The sequence below is a fragment of the Daphnia pulex genome, chromosome 3, assembly GCF_021134715.1.
Source record: "Daphnia pulex isolate KAP4 chromosome 3, ASM2113471v1".
In the NCBI taxonomy this organism is placed as follows: domain Eukaryota; kingdom Metazoa; phylum Arthropoda; class Branchiopoda; order Diplostraca; family Daphniidae; genus Daphnia; species Daphnia pulex.
This window is the reverse complement of record NC_060019.1, coordinates 10,576,632-10,585,687: the sequence shown is the minus strand read 5'-3', so window position 1 is coordinate 10,585,687 and position 9,056 is coordinate 10,576,632. Positions and strand designations below refer to the sequence as shown.

The following is a 9,056-nucleotide window of genomic DNA, read 5'->3' as shown; positions in this document are numbered from 1 at the left end:
CGGCGACAATTACTAAGGTCTGACGTGGAAAAATCGAAAGTTTGTCGCGCTCCTGTTGGCCGTTTGGATGGCGACCGGAATGAAAGTGACACACATTCGAATACCTTTTTTTGTCTCTCTTCTTGTTGACTGAATTATACTGTCCCCTTCCTTGATTTGCACAATAATGCGCTTTCAATCGTAAATAAGGCTTTCAGACGGGCATTTTTAATCTTATTCCAGAGTTCCCCCCATTCTTTTTTACTTCTTCTTCTCTTCTTTTTAATCAACGTCGGAATTTTTACAACGGCAGTTGATTATCAGGGCTCACGTGCATGTCATGTACATTAGTCGCCCAATTTCATTTTTCTTCCTTTTCATTTTTGGTCGTTGCACTCGACTTTTGAAACAATTATTTCGACACAAGTAGGAGAATATACATAATAATCATTACAGCCATAAACCTCCTTTCGCAAATGACAATTTCCATCTCCCGCAGGCCGCTGGATATAGATGGCAGCACTCGTGATATTCTCGATTCTCTTTTTCCCCTAGCGGCAAGAATTGTTGTATTTCCGTTTGGCGCGTCGTATAGTCCACAATTCCCCCCTCTCTAATATTCCACCGGCTGCTGCTGCCGGGTATAACAAAGCCCGCGCCAAGTCTGGAGGATTTTTCTCTCAGTCGAGTCAGTGGACGCTTGGCAGTCGTGGAGAGTGAGCGTGCTTTTAAGTGAGTGGTGTCGTGTGTGTGTTTGTGCGTGCGTCGTGTTTTTTTGCCTTTTCCCCAAATGAACTGAACAAATAAAAATTTACTGTTGGGCCGCAGCACATTCATCCATTTTATACATTACAACAGCGGGGCCCCTATTACTCTGAGAAGGAGGGACGCCAACTTGTATTTTTGTCAAAGGCCAAAAGTGTCAGCGTGGTTTTTGATCGTTTTGTGTGTTTGCTGAGAAAAGAAGTAGCCATTTTTTGGTGGAATCCAAACCAGGAAAAAAACGGATTATCTACAGCCAAGAAGTTATATAGAAAAGGAAATATTTATTCGGGGGATTGTGAACAATCAACAGCTCGAGAGAACTCGTCTGCATTTCAAACCAACACCCAAAAACGCACCAGCCAGCCAGCCCACCTCCGAAAGAGAGAGAGGAAAAATCAGGTTAGTTTTTTGAAGATTTTTTGGACTGGACTCAAAAAAAGTTTGGAGGTTTTGTTCTCGTTTTTTGTGTGTTGTTGTTGGATCGTTTTTCTTTCGTGGAATATAAGAAGCCCGTCAAAGTGGAAGACTGGTTCTTCATCCAACTCTTTTTCCCCAACCGTCCGTTGGTGGTAGCAACACGTGGCGAAACAACACACCAAAGAGTCTCACTTTTTCGTGATTTATTTTTTTCAAAAAAGTCTGGAAATAGTTTGGTGTTGAACTACCCTCGTAGGTGTTTTTTCTTTCTTGTTCATGATGGCCACGAGGAAGCCCTCACTCACCTCCTGCGGGTTTCATACTTTACACAACATATTTGCTATGAATATATCTGACGAATTTGCATAATAGGATGCAGCAAGGTCTGTTTACCTACGATGTGACACACACACACGCACATTTTAGACGCCGTCTAGCGGAATGGAATCTTTTTTTTATTTTTATTTCTGATTCCTTTTTTTCTTTCCCCATTGTCTATCTGTTTTTGTATAGATATTATTCCGTGCATCAACATTTTTGAGTTGTTGTTCTCTTATTTTTCCCGGAACGTTTCCCGTCATTAATTCCCTCATTTTAGATGCATCAGAATTCAATAGCGTCTCCTTGCATTCATACGCAATTTTACCGGTATGTCGACAATTTCAGGATAGAACTGGATTGCATCAACAAAATGTCGACCGGTATCTATACGTATATCTCCCATTTCTGAAAGCCATAACCATATACTGCTGATAGACTTTGAACGGTTTGAAGAGTGCGGGGGGAAAGAAAGAAAAAGATATAAGACGCTGACGTCACCCAACGAATCCAATTTCTTCTTCTTATACAGGGCGGTTGTGAAAGTTTTGACTTGTGTTTTTTTCGTGTGTTGACGAAACCTTGCGCTGGGCTGTGTTGGTGGGGAGATCAAGGATTTTTGTTTTGTTTTTTCTCTTAAGGGTTTTCTTTTAATTTTTCTGTCTCCTTGAAATAAGTGGGGATTGTTTTTTTAATAAAACAATATTCCAGGGTGCAAGTCATCACCTATTTCACGCCAGACATCGTTTCCAGGTCACACTAGGAAACCCCGATAATTTATTGAAAAAAGTCAAATGGTTATCTTTTTTTTTTCTCTCCACATCTAATTAACCGTTTTTGAATTGAAAATTCCGTTCTTGTCCCGGCCGCTTGATTGGAGGCAATGTTTGAAATTTCTGATTTTGTTTCTATCGTGATTGAAATAACCAATTCGTCGGGTCGATCCGTGTTTATATATCCCACAACCACACGCACGCACAATCTAATTATTATTCGTAACAAACACACACGGGAGTCAGTGTGTGTGTGTTACCTTGAGGGAGAATCTCTTCTCATCCCCCCCCCCACAACGAAACAAATAAAACTAAAAAGGTTTGAGGGAATGTCAAAATCAGCTGAGATCCTGCAGGGCACGGAACACACTGTGTGCGGATAGAAACGATGATAATGCTGTTATTAGCTTGAAAGCTTCTCTTTTTTTTCCCCTTCCGTCCTTGTCGTCGACGTTCGCTAATGGATCAACAATATTATCCCAACAACGCAACACACACCCAAAAAAAAAAGAAATTATTACAACAGGAGAGAGGCCCGGCAAGTTTTTGAATGACTCAACGCATCCCGCTAAAATTGGCCAATTAAGACGAATAAAAAAATAGAAAGGGTACACTGCGTTGTTGTTGTTGTTGTTGCAGTAGTGCTAGTACATGTTGAACACGAGACGGACGGAAAGTTGTGTGTGTATTTTTGGGCGCTTCGGCTTTCCTCGTCCGTTTTTTTTTCTTGGTTCGTTCGTTGATGTGGCGCGCGTGCGAAACATTCCTCACGGTCAAGTGGACGCAACGCTTGGCCGTTTTGGCTGTGTTAGGTACCAGCAATTGTGGTGGCCGTTGGTTCACGGCGCGTCAGTCTAACCTCCCAATTTTTGTTTTCTCCCCTTTTTCTCGGTGAAAAGGAAAACATTTTTCGATGGAATAAATTCACGTTAAAAGGGGAGAGAGAAAAAATCTCTTACAAATGTCGAAGGGTGTCTCTCAGGTAGAAGAATGGAAAGAAAACGGTAGGCCGCTTTTGTGACGCGTGTTTTCTATTCCGAGTTGCGACTCTTCTCTCTCTCTCCCCTCTCTGACACAGTCACTCTATAGGTTAAATGATAACAAAAGATGGTGGACGTATAGGGAAATAATAATACGGGAAATATACGAATGAGGGGGGGGAACGTCCATTTGGTTTGGTTCCCATCGACCGTGAAACGAGAAATGTACGTTTCCTTTTTATACTTTGAAATGTTTTTCTGGGGAGTTTCCATTTTGGTCCTCTCCTTTTTCCTTTCTGTTTTAAAATGAAGAAGAAGAAGATGGGGGGATCAAACGCCACGTGTTTGGGGCAACCCAACAGATTCAACAACTTTTTTTTTCTCGGAAAAAAAAGGACCTGACTGGCTGAGTGACTGACAGGCAGACAGATTGGAGGGAACGAAAAACTTGTTGTCGAACGAAAGTTCCAGCTAGAGAGAGAAAAATAAAGTCCAAAAAAGAATCGAACCGTCTTCTTCTACTTGTTGTAAAACTTTGACGGATATGGCACCTCGGACTCTCATTAGCAACAGGTCGCTCGCTCTGCACATGTCGCCTTTTTCGAGGTTGCAAGTGTGACCGACGAGTGAGTCAACAACCAGTCCTTCCAGCTGTTGTTGGCCCCGAGATGTTTTTCTCTCGGCAAACACGGCGGAGAAGGAGGAAAAGCGATACTTTTTGATGCTGAAAAAGTCTCTGGTTTCAATTTTCGCTCGATTGCCCTGGACGATGAATCTTCAAGTGTTTCCTCTCGTCTCTGCGACTTTCAATTCTCTCCGGCGTTAGGAGTTATATATTATACACACGCCCATAATATCAATCCAATTCCAACCCAAAGTTATTGAGATGTTTATGAGCCTGGAGATCGTTTCCAACTGCGATTGCAGATAACAAGTGCCCCCACCACTTTCCTAGCCATTATTAAATACTAACTTGATCTATACAGACTACAAACTGCGCTGTGCGGCGAGTAAAGTGCTGGGCACACTGTCCTGGGGTGTGGTCGAATCCCTCCCTTCAATCTAGACTTTATTTTTTCTCTCTTTCTTCTTTGAACGCTGCACGCTCTGCTTCCGCCCAGGCGCGTTCTTTTATGGGTGGGGATGAAGGGAGGCCTTATGGTGGTTGGTGGTGCGCAGACAATAACAGGGGCTCTCACATGGACGCATTCCATCCGAAAAGAATCAAAGGAATCCCCTGTCTCTTCTCTTCTCCCTTTTTTTTCCTTGTATTTTTCTTGACTTTCTGTTCGTGTCGGTACCAGAGAAAGAAGAAGAAGAAGAGCACACAGCCGCGTCTGGTGTTGTTGTTGTTGTTCGGGTTCGCCCGGTTGGTGTAAATATTTAGTTCAGTTGCCCCTTTTTTATTATTTTACAGTATTTCTTTTTTATTTAGTTCGTTTGGAATGTCGATGAACAACTTCCCCTCGAAACTCATTTCCCGTTTTAAAATCGTTTCATCTCCATTTTTTTGTTGTTCGTGGGCCCCCACTTTTTTCGCCCGTGTAATCAGTGGAGCGCATTCCTCTTCTTCTTCTTTTTTTCTGGTACCTATCGATGGCCAACTGATAACTGAGACTCCCTCCTTAACGAACCAACACTAAAGGAAAAGAAGAAGAAGAAGAGATTTTTGGCTTCAACGCCTCGGCGCAAAGTGTTCGTAAATCAAGTGAGGACACCACAACGGTTTATTTTTCTTTGGCTGCTAGTTTTTCGGTATAATAGAGAGGAGGGCCCGTTTCATTTAGTAACGTGAAACTACTTTTTTTTTGCGTTCTGAAATGTATGAAAGAGAAAAACCAGACTTCTTCTTCTTTTTCTTTCTCCCCCCGTGTTTTTTTCCTTCTTCAAACTCTGAAGGTCCTCTTGTGTTTTTCTCCAACAACCCCTCTGTTTCGCCCCCAAGTCAAACAAACTACTACTACCTAACCGTTTTTTTTCTGCTTTTTTGAGAAGGGAAAGAAGAAGAAAAAGGTTTGGTTCGGGGGGTACCAGAAGGTTTTTTTTTATTATTTCTGCGCGCTTGTTCAAAGAGAAACAGGAGAGAACCGGAGAAGTGTGTGGTACGCGGTTTTGTTGGGCCCGTGTGTGTATGGCTGCGTTGGGAGTTATTATTATACGACCTCAAGGGTAATATAGTAACTGGAGGCGAGATGGTATTTTTTTTCCCCAAGTGATATTTCTGCGCGCTGCTCTTTTCAGTGTCAAGTGTAGGTGTCCAGGGGTCGACTTTTGACCGTTTATTTCCCAGTCAAGAATGTCCGTCTTGTCGCTGAAAGCCCCGGGTTATTATTATCGAATAATTTGTTGATTTTGAGGGGGAGGGGGATAGAAATTCGTTTCCAATAAGGATGGAGAGAAAGAGACCTGTTGTGATGCGGGTCACGTTGCGCATCTGCCGTCCCGAATAAAGTTTGTGAGCTGCCTTTTCTTCTTCTTCTTTTTGAGGAGGTTTTTATACCGTCCATTGCCTTGTCTCGTTTATCTGGCTTATATGAAAAGCCACAGCTTTTTTATGTAGCTCTTTGGTGTAATGCCATATCGACTCTGGTGTTGTTGTTCGTCATCGACAATACCTGCACACACACACACACACTCATCCGCATCTATCTTCTTATTATAAATTTCCGCTCCTTCTATTCAATAAATTTTTCTATCCCCCCTTGTGTCGACTGCACGGATGAAAGATTTCCAACACGAAAAAACGGTTTTTACCTCATTGAATGGGATCTCGTAACCACCAACCTTCCATTCTTCTCCAGTGTTTCTTTCTTGGCGAGAGGTGAAAGCAATCGGATCCATTGATCAGAGTCACGCATCCTGTTTGAATCAACCGGTGCTTTGACTTTTTCGTCTTCCCTTTTGGAAGAGAAAAGAAACAAACAACCAAAAATAACAAAAATAACCTTTAAAAAAAAAAATTTTTCAGTTCGGGGTCAAGTGGGAGAAAAAAAGATAAGAAGGGAAAGATTGTGCGGAACCTTTCTTCTTCTATTGAGAAAAGATGAAACAGAATTGTCTTTGAATTCTTTTTTTTACGATGCCTTCTGATTGTGCCAGTAGTGAGACTCAACTCGTCAGATATTTTTGTCTTTCACCGACTTATCTTTCCCTTGTTTTGATTTATGGGGCCCTAGCGAATTCAATATGGCGGTCTTTTTTCAATTGCAAACTATCCGGAGAGAAGGAAGGAAAAAAATGAATGTTTTTTCCACAAAACTTTTATAGATATACAACTCTGTGTGTCGTTTCTCCGGTTCCCTTCTTGTTGCCCTCGAGGACCTCTTTCACCCCTCCTATATATATATACCCCCTCATTAAACTTGTGCTGCTGTGGTGGCTAGGGCTGTTTTGACCCCAGAATGTTCCCCTCTTTTTTTTAAAAGAAAACGAAATTTTACGAATTTTATTTTTTTATTTTTATTGAAAAAATGTGTTGTTTGTGTCTTCGTGCCATGACCACAAAACCCGCCCATCTTCCTTCTTTTTTTCCCCTCGAATTTCTTGGTAAATAAAAGTTTCGATATTTATACACACACACGGAGAGAGAGACAGAGAGCCAGTCCACAGTCGGTTTTGTTTCCGTTGGATGCCGGAAAGATAACACACGAGAAGAGAAAGAGATTCGAAGAAATTGGAGAAAGAAAGATTATATTTTTTCAAGTTTTTGTTGTTTTCTCGTTTCTTATTTTCTTCTGGAAAATGGGCCCGAGCGAGTTTTGGAACTCGACGATAGAAAGAGAATATAAAAAGCCAAGGGAAATTATATGGTACGTGTGTTTGAGGGGCTAGCGAGATTGGAGGGGGGGGGGATGTGCCCTGGAGGAATCTTCTTCTTGGTTGCTCTGGAACCAGCAGGTTTGAACAACTCAACCCAGAAAGTAAAGGGCCGAAGCGAAGGAGAATGAAGGAAAGAAAAAAGGAAAGAAAAAAAGGCAAAATAGAATTGAGCGTAACGCCGCGCCCTTTGCCATCTGTCCGTCTCCTTCGCTCAACACCTGTGTGTTCTGTTCACATACGAATGGAAGGAGGAAGAAGAAGAAGAGGTGGAAAACGTTCTAGTCCTCCTCCTCCACGAGAAAGGGAGAAATTCGAATCTCGCTGAAATTGAGAGAACCGTCTTGTTAACGAACTTTAACAAGCAAAACTCGTAACGTTTTAAACTGACTGTGATTTACTGTGCAAAGAATAAATTGCCAGCAGGAGCTTTGACACTCTCCACGGGGGAGGCCGAGTCCAGCAGCAGGCCACTCGCTCCCCCCCTCCAATCTCTTCTTCTTACAGACACCAATCCATCTGCAAAAGTCGAGAGTCCCTCTCTGCTGCATTTGTAAGAAAGAAAAAGTCTCAGGGATTGTTCTGGTGACATCTTTATTGTCGGAGACATCCAGCGATGATGATGGAGAAACGGGCAGTGATAACAATCCCAAAAATTAAACGTAATTTGGCTGAGTGCTACACATTCATGGCGACATTCTTCTTATCCAATTGCGATGTAATATCACGTGAGTGAGTCGAGTCTCTGTGTGCTCAGAATGGAGAGTTGGCCTTGTAAATTTGATGAACTGTTTTTGGAAGCTTGATGGATGAGAGAACAACACAACAACATTCCCTCTCCAGAGGTCGCCGTAATCAACTTTGGCTCTTTTCTTTGCTTTTTTTTCTTTTTCATTCTTATTCTTTCCTTATCTCTAGTAGTAGTGGTTGTAATCGTTGTTGCTTAGTATAATATACACAGAGAGAGAGTAGAGAGAGTCACGTAGTAATAAGGAAACCGATGCATCTAAATGTGTTCAGTTCGAGTCCGCCTGCTGCATCCCCGCTGGGAGAAGCTTCAGCCCGTTGGCTGCCACATCTTCTAATGCAGCCACACTGTATGAATATTATACACGTTCAAAGTTGGTAGATCAGAGAGCTATAGCAGTTCAGCCAAGAGCCAAAGGAAAGAAGAAAAAAGGGAATAGGAGAAGCCATTTGTGCTATCGAAGCAAAATGGTACCTTCCGTTTCCGGCCGTTGGAGAATTCCAACAACAACTTTGGATAATCTTTTTAATACCGCCAGACGTTAGAGAGAATATAAGCAAGTCTCCGTTTATAGCCCCCCGTTTGTAAGCGTATTGGATACTACTCCCGGTGTGTGTGTGTGTGTGTGTATACTTTGATGGGCTAAATCGCCTTTTAAATAATAAATAAAAGTAGAGAAAGGAAAAACAACTTGGGGAAGGAAAGTCCCAACAGACGAAAGAGAGACACGATCATCCAGTTCTCGTGTTACGTTATCCGATAGCTTATTGTCAAAAATGAAGGGGGGGGGGAGAATAAATGTCCCTGCAGGAGAAGAATAAATGGCTTCGTTCTTTATCCCGCCTTCTGCCTGTTTATTCAATCATTGAAAGGACGAAGAAAAGAAAAAGAAAAAAAAAATTGTGGCTCCTATTTGGCCGGATAGCACAGCACCAACTGCTTACTGCACTCGTGCAGATTCCAGGAAATTGGCCCGTCTCTATTCCCCCCGTGCTGTTATTATTATTATTATTAGCAGCAGCAGCAGCAGCAACAGCGAGAATGAGATAATGATTCAGCAATGGCGCCTCCTGTATTGTTGTCCTTGGCGTAGATTTTCTATTAAATAAGTTGAACTGTGGTGGTGGTGGCGTCACCTGTTCGTCAAAGGCGTTGTCGAGTGTTTGGATTTTTCCGTGTGTGTGATGACGTTGTCTCTTTGATGACAGTGCAACAAAAAATAAGAGAGAAATGGAGAGGCCCAGCGTCAACTTTGGAGGA

At 42.3% G+C, this 9,056-nt stretch overlaps 1 protein-coding gene across 6 annotated transcripts in view; it reads left to right on the top strand.

Annotated features, from left to right (window-relative positions):
* Positions 1-599: 599 nt before the first annotated feature.
* Positions 600-9,056, top strand: part of LOC124191440 (fat-like cadherin-related tumor suppressor homolog) — a 67,388-nt gene continuing 58,931 nt past the window's right edge. For 2 of the 6 annotated variants that reach the window (XM_046584645.1, XM_046584643.1), the window contains exon 1: positions 600-1,143. The gene's annotated coding sequence lies outside the window, so the exon portion shown is untranslated. The remainder of the gene's footprint in view (positions 1,144-9,056) is intronic. The other 4 variants (XM_046584644.1, XM_046584648.1, XM_046584647.1 and 1 more) reach the window with 2 other exon arrangements.